This window comes from Schistocerca nitens, chromosome 2 (assembly GCF_023898315.1).
Source record: "Schistocerca nitens isolate TAMUIC-IGC-003100 chromosome 2, iqSchNite1.1, whole genome shotgun sequence".
NCBI classification, from domain to species: domain Eukaryota; kingdom Metazoa; phylum Arthropoda; class Insecta; order Orthoptera; family Acrididae; genus Schistocerca; species Schistocerca nitens.
In genome coordinates, this window is record NC_064615.1 from 301,511,932 (window position 1) to 301,524,667 (window position 12,736).

Below are 12,736 nucleotides of genomic sequence, written 5' to 3' on the forward strand. Positions count from 1 at the left end.
CACATATTTTAATTTCACAGTACAAAGTATCACCATTGATGTGTATCAATCACCCGTTGTCCTACAGTCCTTTAATTAGCACAGATCATTCTTTTAGCTCTTGGCACAGTGACATGGCAGTTCTCGCCACATAGGCCACCTTAATATTGTACAGACTATTCAGTGGCCACATTCTCTTTCGTTACCAATTACTCTGAACGATAGCTTTCCATTTTGAAGTTTCTGTAACAGGGTCCTACTATACTATCACACACTTTTGTGTTGCTACTGGCTTTTTGAGCCACATCTCAGATTTCTTTCCTCTACACTTTTTTTACAGACATGTAGCACAGACCAATCGGTCAGTTATTCACTCAAACTACTGCTGACTTCGCACAGTAAACCATTTGAAAGCCGTCAACGAAATTACTGACCAGAACAATGAGACTCAACTAACACTTCCTTCTGGATCCACAAGTTGGGAGTTTTTAGTCAGTATGAACAGAATCTGTGCCAAAAGCCTTCAAAAACACGGCATTCAATCGATCTGTGTTTGAGTTCTGACAGACATCCCGATGGATATCTATTCGATACTACAGATTAGATTAGACTACTGGCTATACTTTTCGTTCCATACACCAATACTGATAATGTCCTCCGGGATGTACATGTCAAAAAAACAAGAATACGTTACAAATCTTTACAAAGGACAGACATGTAATGTTCCATCCACGGACTCCAAACGAAATGGTTCTCATGCCTGTGGAATAAACAAAAATTCTTAAACATATTTTAATTTGAAAGCTAATAACAAAATTGTCTCAAAACATGTAAATGTACAGTACACAGAGGTGGATATGATAATTCTTAGTCTGCTGTACCGACGAGATTCCTTGATTGAATATGTGCAGGGGCATTTGAAGTAATGCTCACATTATTTGACATTATTAATAATATATCCATATCGGTCGGTTATAGTAGGAAATTCGTCAAACGAATAGGAGTTTCCCACCAATAACTCCTTTAGGCTGCTCTTGAACTGAACGTCATTAGTTAAACTTTTCGTGGTTGCTGGCAAGTTATTGAAAATGTGCCTTCCTAACTAATGAACACCTTTCTGGACCAAAGTAGAAGCGGATCGGGCGGAGGCTATGGGGCTGCAGACGCCGTCAAAGAGACAGCGGGAGAAATCCTTTCAAACATTCCTTTCACATTTAACAATCCCTAAGATTTCTTCGCTATTGCAGTTGGTATTACACTGAAGTCCCAAAGAAACTGGTATAGTCATGGGTACTCAAATACAGAGATATGTAAACAGGCACAATATGGCGGTGAGCTCAGCAACGCTTAACAACAAGTGTCTGGTGCAGTTGTTAGATCGGTTACTGCTGCTACAACTGCAGGTTATCAAGATTTAAATGAGTGTTTCAACTTGGTGTTATAGACGGCTCACGAGCGATGGGACACACCTTCTCCAAGGTAACGATCAAGAGCAGCTCTTACCCTACGACCATTTCACGACTGTGGCGTGAATATCAGGCATCCGGTAAAACATTAAATGTCCGACATCGCTAGGGCCGGGACCAACGACGACTGAAGAGAATCGTTCAACGTGACAGAAGTGCAATCCTTCCACAAATTGCTGCAGATTTCAATACTGGGCCATCAACAAATGTCAGCATTCGAACAATTCAACGCAACATCATCGATATGGGCTTTCGGAACCGACGGCCCACTCGTGTATCCTTGATGACTGCACGACACAAAGCCTTATGACTCGCCTGGGCCCGTCAACACCAGCGTTGGACTGTTGATGACTGGAAACATGTTGCCTGGTCGAACGAGGCTCGTTTCAAATTGTATCGAGCGGATGGACGTGTACGGGTATGGAGACAATCTCATGAATCCATGGACCCTGCATGTCAGCCGGGAACTGTTCAAGCTGGTGAAGGCTGTGTAATGATGTGGGCTTGGCTCTGAGCACTATGGGACTTCACATCTGAGGTCATCAGTCCCCTAGAACTTAGAACTACTTCAACCTAACTAACCTAAGGACATCACACATATCCATGCCCGAGGCAGGATTCGAACCTGCGACCGTAGCGGTCGCGCCGTTCCAGACTGTAGCGCCTAGAACCGCTCGGCCACACCGGCCGGTGCGACGTCGTGTTGCGGCACTTCTGCGTGCTCGCGGGGGTCAGTTTTTCGGGTTTTCAGTTTATAACAGGCTGAGGAAATACCTTCGTTTATTCTAGAGAATTTGGAGACGGATACAAAATTTCAACGAGCTCAGCCCATCCCCGCCTTCCCCGTCAAAATCCTGGATTAGACTGTGGTTCCGAGTAGCTCGATAATACGGGACTCTTTCCAGCTCATACCCTTGTTCCCTATCAGAGGGATACGATTTCAACGATTTTGCAGAATTTCTTGTTAACACCATAATAACCTTATTTGCTTAAAAGAATATTGTGATTTACTTAGTCAAATGCCTTTGACAAGTTGTAAAATATCCCAGTTGCCTGTAATTTACTGTCTGAAGAATTAAGTACATTCTCACTGTGTGTATAAATAGCATGAACGTCCAGTCACTCGTTGGTCAGTGTGATGTAGCAATAGAAGGCAACAAAAGGAAATCTGAAGTTCTAGGTGACTTCTGTCATAAGAAAGTTATAAGAACGGGCCCTCAAAATTACAGACCAGTATCCTTCTTTTCGGTTTGCTGCAGAATCCTTGAACACAGTCTCGGTTCGAATATAATAAATTTCCTAGAGATGGAAATGTTTCTGTCCACAATTCAGCACAAATTTAGAAAACATCGCTCGTGCGACACTCAGCTTGTCCTTTTCTCACATGTTATACTGCGAACTGTGAGGGGCAACAGGCAGATCCCATATTTTTTTATTTTCGCAAAACATTTGACACAGTGCCCCATTCCAGGCTCTTAACGAAGGTACGAGCGTATGGTGTAAGTTCACAAATATGTGAGTGACTCGAACACTTCTTATATAATGGAACCTCAATATGTTGTCCTCGACGGCGAGTGTTCGTCAGAGACGATGGTATCGTCAAGAGTGCCCCAGGAAGTATGATAGGATCGCTGTTGTTCTTTATATAAATAAATGATTTGGCGGGCACAGAGGGCGGCAATCTGCAGCTGCTGACGATGGTGTGGTGTACAGTAATGTGTCGACGTTGAGTGACTGTAGGAGGATACAAGATGACCTAGACAAAATTTGTAATTGATGTGATGAATGGGACCTAGATCTAAATGTAGAAAAATACAAGTTAATGCGGATGTGTAGGAAAAACAAGCCTATAGTGTTCAGATACAGCATTAGCAGTGTCCTGCTTGATTAACCACATCGTTTAAATATCCGGCCGTAGCGTTGCAAAGCGAGCATATGAGGATTCTGGTAGGAGAGGCGAATGGTCGACTCCGGTTTATTGACAGCATTTTAGGAAAGTGTGGTTCATTTGTAAAGGAAACCGCATATTCCGCGCTAGTGTGACCTGTTCTTGAGTACTGCCCGAGTATTTATGGCCGGTACCAAGTCGGATTAAAGGAAGACATCGAAGCAATTCAGAGGCGGGCTGGTAGATCTGTAACCGGTAGGTTCGGACAACACGTAAGTGTTACGGAGATGCTTCGGGAACTCAAACGGGCCGTCCGGTGTGGCCGTGCGGTTCTAGGCGCTTCAGTCTGGAACCGAACGACCGCTACGGTCGCAGGTTCGAAGCATACCTCGGGCATGGATGTGTGTGCTGTCCTTAGGTTAGTTAGGTTTAAGTAGTTATAGTTCTAGGGGACTGCTGACCCCTGGTGTTAAGTCCCATAGTGCTCAGAGCCATTAGAACCATTGGAACTCAAACGGGAATCCGTGAAGGTAAGGCGAAATTCTTTTTGGGGAACACTATAGAGAAAATTTAGAGAACCGGCATTTGAAGCTGACTGCCGCCAATATAGATTGCACGTAAGGACCATGAAGGTAATGCACGAGAAATTAGGACTTACACGGAGACACATTGGCTGTCGTTTTTCCCTCCATCTATTTGCGAGGGGAACGGGAAACGAAACGTTTCAAATAGAAATAGTACAAATTAACATTAAAATCTTACAACCAGTTGATAATATTTTTATTTTGGGGAGTTCAACACAATAACTAGATGGTCTTCAGTGTTTCGGTAAACTAACTATTTTCAAAACTAAATTTCCGATGTATATGAAAATGAAAATATAGAATGTGAGTGTGCTTTCACTTTTGTCTTATGGCAGCGACGTGTGGACTTTAAGGGCTAAATTGTTTGAGAAGCTGCGTGTTTCTCAGCGAGCAAAGCGGAGATACATATTTGGGGATCACTAGCAGAGGTAGGGGAACACTCTTGGACCAGGGGATAGCGTGGAGCGGAAGGCATAATTAAGGCCGTAATGGAAATGAAATGGAGGTGGGCACGACTTGTAGTCAGACAGTGGGTGGTAGATGGATCAAGGAATGTCTTTACTGGATTCCAAAAGATGATAACAGACAGAGGAGAGAATCTACTGGGGAATGAGGATGGTATTACGAAACATTACGCAAAGGGTATATGTATAACTGAAGGTCGTGATATATGGAAAAGACTAGAGGCAGGTTTCATTACCGTCAGTGGATGTGCAAGGGCTGATAATATCCAGTACAAGTAGCTGTATACAGGTTGATTTTGCTAAATGCGGACAAACTGCAGGAACCGACCCTCAGATGGTGAGGAGCAAAACAAGCCACGTGGATATATATATGGAGATAAGAGATCTTTGACGGTGTAATTTTCATCAGAGCACACCAAGCAAGTGGTTCAAATGGTTCAAATGGCTCTGAGCACTATGGGACTCAACTGCTGAGGTCATTAGTCCCCTAGAACTTAGAACTAGTTAAACCTAACTAACCTAAGGACATCACAAACAACCATGCCCGAGGCAGGATTCGAACCTGCGACCGTAGCGGTCTTGCGGTTCCAGACTGCAGCGCCTTTAACCGCACGGCCACTGCGGCCGGCTGCAAGTGGTAATATTGTGACTGCACTTGTCACTTAGTATGGTGGCAGTGAGCCATCAGCACCGGTTCAGTCTCACTGTGGAGCCAGAATTATGACGACCCCCTCGTAGGACCACTGACCCTTTTACAGCCCACAAGCGAGGCATATCTGCACTTTTTGCGGCTGACCCTGCCTGCGCTCCTGGAAGACGTGCCTTTGGTGGTTTGAAGGGTAACGTGACTACTACGTGGTGGTGCTCCAGCTGACGTCCGCCCGACGTCTGATGACATCTACACTGCCCACACGTTGAAGCTGAACCACCGACGATGGATCGCTGCCACCAAACCACTAAATCACTAGTACAGGCAGAACATTCCCACTTGCCTGCTGTGTTCTCATATGTGCTTTGAATTACTGAAACCTACACTATCAAAGATCTTTTATCCCCACCTTCAAGTGGGTGTTCCTTCCCTGGAACGCGTTTCTGGCCATATGTCCGCATGACACTTTCTGGTCATTACCCTCTGAGGTATTGTTTCCTGCAGTTTGTCCCTGTTTAAATACCAGTATACGAGGCTGCTAACCCACCTGCTCATACAGCATAAGGCGCATCGCAGTAGCTCGCGAGACAGGAAGGTGCGCCAGGCCAGGATCGAGTCCACGCGGCGGATTAACGGCTATGGCTGGTGTACTGGCCAGCCTGTGTGTGGTCTGTAGGCGGTTTCTCCCAGGCTCGTATATGCAAATGCTAGTCTGTTCACCACTTTCCCTCTCATAAATCACAACACACAAACAGTTAAAATACGATAACACAAAGAATAGTTTCCACAATTCATAGACATCTACATCTACTTGATTCCTCTGCTATTCACAATAAAGTGCCTGACAGAGGGTCCAATGAACCACCTTCAAGCTGTCTCTCTACCGTTACACTCTCGAACGGCGCGAGGGATAAACGAGCACTTAAATTTTTCTGTGCGAGCCCTGATTTCTCTTATTTTATCATGATGATCATTTCTCCCTATGTAAAAGCGTGCCGACAGAATGTTTTCGCAATCGGAGGAGAAAACTGCTGATTGGAATTTCATGAGAGGATCGCGTCGCAACGTAAAACGCCTTTGTTTTAATGACTGCCACTCCAATTCACGTATCATGTCTGTGGCAACTTTGCGATAATACAAAACGAGCTGCCCTTCTTTGACTTTTTCGATGTCATCCGTCAGTCCCACCTGATGCGGATCCCACACCGCACAGCAATTCTCCAGAGTAGGGTGGACAAGCGTGGTGTAAGCAGTCTCTTTAGTAGACCTGTTGCACCTTCTAAGTGTTCTGCCAGTGAACCGCAGTCTTTGGTTTGCTCTACCCACAATATTATCTATGTGATCGTTCCAATTTAGGATATTTGTAATTATAATCCACAAGTATTTAGTTGAATTTACAGCCTTCAGATTTGTGTGACTTATCGCGTTATCGAAATTTAGCTGATTTCTTTTAGTACTCATGTGAATAACTTCACATTTTTCTTTATTTAGGGTAAATTGCCACTTTTCGCACCATACATTTGACAGCATCGTCTGCAAAGAATCTAAGACGGCTACTGAGATTGTCTCCTATGTCTCATAAGATATGTACGAGCACTCAGAAAATGGATGATCCGGGGACGCTACTTATCAAGTTTTTCCATACTATATCACACCTCCTTCACAGTGTCACACCTCCTGCTCTTGACAGCATCGTCTGCAAAGAATCTAAGACGGCTACTGAGATTGTCTCCTATGTCGTTAAAATAGATCAGGAATAATAGAGGGCCTATAACACTTCCTTGGGGAACGCCGGATATTATTTCTATTTTACTCGATGACTTTCCGTCTATTACTACGAACTGTGACCTTTCTGACAGGAAATCACGAATCCAGTAGCACAACTGAGGCGGTATTCCATAGGAACGCAGTTTGGTTAGAAGACGCTTAGGAACGGTGTCCAAAGCGTTCTGGAAATCTAAAAAATATGGAATCAATTTGACATCCCTTGTCGACAGCACTCATTACTTCGTGAGTATAAAGAGCTAGTTGTGTTTCACAAGAGCGATAGTTTCTGAATCTGTGCTGAATATGTGTCAATAAATCGTTTTCTTCGAGGTACTTCATAATGTTCGAATACAGTACATGTTCCAACACCCTACTGCAAATCGATGTTAGTGATATGGGCCTGTAATTAAACGGATTACTCCTACTTCCCTTTTTGGGTATTGGTGTGACTTGAGCAATTTTTCAGTCTTTAGGTACGGACCTTTCTGTGAGCGAGTGGTTGTATATGATTGCTAAAAATGGAGCTATTGTATCAGCATACTCTGACAGTAACCTGACTGGTATACAGTCTAGACCGGAAGCCTTGCTTTTATTAAGTGATTTAAGCTGCTTTGTTACACCGAGGATATCTACTTCTATGTTTCTCATCTTGCCAGTTGTTATTGATTGGAATTCAGGCTGTTGCACACGTCTTCCCTCTCATGGGTAATTGAAGACTGCGACAACAGGAAGGGCATCCAGCCTCAAAGTTAAATAACGATAAGAAGAAGGTACGACAGCGTTAACACGCTTATCTGCTAAAATAGTGCCTTCAGAGTATTACAGCTGTTGTAAATTTAGAGACTGGACGCTACCATTAACTGAACCCAAACATCGATGCTAGCAGAAAACTGTTTCCTTGTTGTGGATCCTTAATGGCCGCCAAATTGCACATTTGCAAATTAACACTTGATTGATAGGGCACTACTATAACAAAGATGTGGCAATACAGTAAAAAATAACATTTACTAAGAGTATGTTACAAAATGGTACTTAAATTTGGTAGTGTATGTATTGTAACTATCATTGATAGTAATGTTAGCAGACACTGTGTTACTGGTCATAGTTCTCTGTAAACAGCGACTGCTAGGATGGGAGGTACTGTACTGAGCTGACTGAAGCACTGAAATGAACTGCAGTTGCTGGTAGGTGGCTATGTGAGAGTATGTGGTGCGTAGTGTTTTGGGCCAGTACAAGGTCTGTGGTTGACGGCGTGCTTATTGGCCGTCCACACTATCGACGGACGTATACGATGTGCTGGTGCAAGTGATGCAGAAGCAGGAAGAGGTGTTACGTTTGTGAGCGCCATCTGAGGGCTGCCGCTCGGAGTTGAGGGGCGCCAGGTGAGTGGTTGTGCCTGTGTGGCAGCGTCTCGTGGTGTTTATTGTCTATCTCTTGCTCGGTACACAAAAGCTTCAAATTTTTTCTTATGCTAGAGACCACAACCATAATGAATTTGTTGACTTACAGCATTTCTGCATTCGCAGTTCGTTTATTGAAACTAAAAGATTATTTCACTCGATTAAACAATTTCATCATAGCATGTACACGAGCGTATTAGCTGCACAATACATTAACGTATTGTATCTAATGTCAGGAAGACGGTCAAATAATGTAACATGTTTCACAAATATCTGACTTCCAACAGGCCACCACGCACTTCGCACAACACTGTGCTATATAGTAATGGAGCACTGTCTTACGTTGCGAGAGATGTGAACTGGCGCCAGGGCTCTCTACTTAAATTCCCTGAAAGACCATGCAGAGGATAATCCACACCAATACTGGCAACTTTGCTGTCGTATCCCACTGGCGTGGGAAACCAACAACTGTATGGAATCCTCTGTACCTGCCCTTATCACAATTACCTTGTTTTCTAGGAACGCTATGCGACTGATGTGTTGGCGGCGTCAGAATTGTCTTCATGGAATGACTTTTCTCTAAATTAATGCAATGCTACTTCGCGAGAACGATGTCGCCTTTCTTTCCAATGACGATACATCTGCGCTATGCTTTTGCACCCGTGACAGCACGACTTAAAGTGCTCGAACAGTATTCTAACGCCCAACGGTGTGGCCGAGCGGTTCTAGGCGCTTCAGTCTGGAACCGCGCGACCGCTACGGTCGCAGGTTCGAATCCTGCTCTCTCACTCTCTGAGTACTATGGAACTTAACATCTGTGGTCATCAGTCCCCTAGAACTTAGAACTACTTAAACCTAACTAACCTAAGGACATCACACACATCCATGCCCGAGGCAGGATTCGAACCTGCGACCGTAGCAGTCCCCCGGTTCCGGACTGAGCTCCTAGAACCGCGAGACCACCGCGGCCGGCTCGAATCCTGCCTAGGGCATGGAAGTGTGTGATGTCCTTAGGTTAGTTAGGTTTAAGCAGTTCTAAGTTGTAGGGGACTGATGACCTCAGATGTTAAGTCCCATAGTGCTCAGAGCCATTTGAACCATTTTGAACTTCCTGAACGCGAGTCTGTTTTCTCACCACAGCGCCACCTCGCTCGGCCTAAAACTGTCCTGCTCTCTCCGCGCTCCCCCTTTGCCGCAGACGCCAGCCTTGCCAGCGAACAGGCTGAGAACGCTGGCGACTCCGCCACTGCCACGGCAGGTCAGCGCGCGCCGCATTCCGCCGCGTAGTCGGCGCGGCCCAGCTGGGTCGCGCGCGGTGTCGCATTCCAGATTGTCCGGCGGACGCGGCCTAATGTTTCCGGAGTGCTCGGCCAGCTGCGTGCTACGCGAACCAGGCCGCCCGCCTCGGGCCCAGCCAAGTAGCCAGCCGGGCCGTGCTACCCACCACGGCTTCACCTGTCCCAGTCGCTTAACGTGAAAAAAAACGCCGCCGAAGTGGATTTCTCTCACGGACTGCGTGAACGACGAACGACAGTGTCAAACCTTACCTGCGCAGTTAGATGACAATATTCCAAAAATTTTGAGAGCGGATAGTGACCTAGCGAAAAATCTTTCGATTCAATATCGTACGTACCGATTTTTAATAGTGCAATATCTTTGTATACAGTATCTAACCACATATACAATTACTCTGAAAATACACTACTGGCCATTAAAATTGCTACACCAAGAAGAAACGCAGATGATAAACGGGTATTCATTGGACAAATATTTTATACTAGAACTGACATGTGATTACATTTTTACGCAATTTGTGTGCGTAGATCCTGAGAAATCAGTACCAAGAACAACCATCTCTGGCCGTAATAACGGCATTGATACGCCTGGGCATTGAGTCAAACAGAGCTTGGATGGCGTGTTCAGGTAAAGCTGCCCATGCAGCTTCAACGCGATACCACAGTTCATCAAGAGTAGTGACTGGCGTATTGTGACGAGCCAGTTGCTCGGCCACCATTGACCAGACGTTTTCAATTGGTGGGAGATCTGGAGAATGTGCTGGCCAGGGCAGCAGTCGAACGTTTTCTGTATCCAGAAAGGCCCGCACAGGACATGCAATATGCGCTATTGCAATATCCTGCTGAAATGTAGGGTTTCACAGGAATCGAATGAAGGGTAGAGCCACGGGTCGTAACACATCTGAAATGTAACGTCCACTGTTCAGAGTGCTGTCAATGCAAACAAGAGGTGACCGAGACGTGTAACCAATGGCACCCCATACCATCACGCTCGGTGATACGCCAGTATGGCGATGACGAATACACGCTTCCAATGTGCGTTCATTGCGATGTCGCCAAACACGACTGTGACCATCATGATGCTGTAAACAGAACCTGGATTCATCCGAAAAAATGACGTTTCGCCATTCGTGCACCCAGGTTCGTCGTTGAGTACACCATCGCAGGCGCTCCTGTCTGTGATGCTGCGTCAAGGGTAACCGCAGCCATGGTCTCCGAGCTGATACTCCATGCTGCTGCAAACGTCGTCGAACTGTTAGGTGCAGATGGTGTTGTCTTGCAAACGTCCCCATCTGTTGACTCAGGGATCGAGACGTGGCTGCACGATCCGTTACAGCCATGCGGATAAGATGCCTGGCATCACGACTGCTAGTGATACGATACCGTTGGGATCCAGCACGGCGTTCCGTATTACCCTCCTGAACCCACCGATTCCGTATTCTGCTAACAGTCATTGGATTTCGAACAACGCGTGCAGCAATGTCTCGTTTTCGATAAACCGCAATCACGATAGGCTACAATCCGACCTTTAGCAAAGTCGAAAACGTGATGGTACGCATTTCTCCTCCTTACACGAGGCATCACAACAACGTTTCACCAGGCAACGCCGATCAACTGCTGTTTTTGTATGAGAAATCGGTTGGAACTTTCCTCATGTCTGTACGTTGTATGTGTCGCCACCGGCGCCAACCTTGTGTGAATGCTCTGAAAAGCTAATCATTTCCATATCACAGCATCTTCTTCCTGTCGGTTAAATTTCGCGTCTATAGCACGTCCACTTCGTGGTGTAGCAATTTTAATGGGCAGTAGTGTAGTAGGGAATCACATATGTGCACAGCCTATAAGTAGTCATTAAATACTCTCAATCATTGACCGATTTGCTGCCGCAGTTCTGCACTGACACCGCAGGTCGCAGAACTGCGAAACCGTGTCAGTGTCCGCTCGCATCACATCGCGCCGCCGTGACGTCACGCGTCCGGAATAGTCTCGCCCGTCGACTGAATCACTACTCGCCCGCTGCAGCCGCATATATCGCAGCCGCTCTGCCGCGGAGCGTGGGCCGTACGTATGCCAGATGTAGGCCCGAGTGCCGGTGGCGGCCCACGGTGTAGAGCAGCTGCGTCCACATCCAACTGCATTTGCCGGTTCTCGATGCGCTTAGGACGGACGGCATCGATAAGCGTTGTTTCCAACCTCAGACTTGTCCCTTGCAACTTCCACAGAAATATCCACGAAGATAAATACATAATAGCAATTCAGAGCCACTTAGATCCGAAGACTGATTTGATGCGGCTCTACACCCAAGTCTGTCGTGTGAAATAGTTTGACTGTTACTTTTCAGTTATCACTTTCTCTTTGTGCTACCCCCTGGTTTGGTTCCATCCCACGAAAAATAAGTTGTATAATTTGGTCACCCTAGGAAAACGTGAAGACGTTCCCCTACGCCCCTGCGTTAGAAAAGAAATACAGAAATCTCAATCTCATATGCTTTCTATCTGTAACATATTACTTGGAAGTAGTTGCTTAACTATTTTCAAATTAATTATTAAATTTGTTGTATTAACTGTAATGATCCAATCTATTACACTACTAAGTAAGAGAAATTCGTATGAAAGAAATCAAATTTTCTTTTACATATCCTTATTCTTTGATAAAGTTTCTTTTTTATGTCCAATGAACTGAAAGCGATACTCTGACACAACATAAAGCGTTTTCTGCTTCTTTTTCGCGTTTTCTTGTATATGATTTAGTGTAGCCCTCCAACAGCTTGACGCGTTTTTCTGCCGGATCGTGTCCAGCTTTCAGTTCATTGACTCTGTGAAGCGTTGATGATGATGATGGTGGTTTGTGGGGCTCTCAATATCGTGGTCATCAGCGCCCCTACAAGTTCCAATCTTTCCATGTTGAGATGATAACAACACCCATTCGCCGGGCAGAGAAAATCCCCGATGCGGCCGGGAATCGAACCCGGGACCCCGTGATCCAAGAGCCAGCAACAGTAGCCACTAGACCACGAGCTGCGGACTGGAGCTTTGATGAACTCGTTTTCACGCCATTATGAACGAGCTTGTCTCCTAAGACAACTCTGGTAAAAAATAGTATTTTTTTTATAAACTGTTCTATATCGTTGTTGATGATTTTTTGAATCTGATCGATTACTGATTGAATCCTTTTTGTTCTGGCGTCGTCTGATGGTTCCGCCTGTAGTCCAATTCATTGGCCATTTACTCTCTTCACTCACGAG

General features: G+C 45.4%; 1 protein-coding gene across 1 annotated transcript in view; it reads left to right on the top strand.

Moving 5' to 3' along the window:
- Window positions 1-12,736, top strand: part of LOC126234996 (uncharacterized) — a 557,903-nt gene that overhangs the window by 463,997 nt on the left and 81,170 nt on the right. The window lies entirely within an intron of this gene.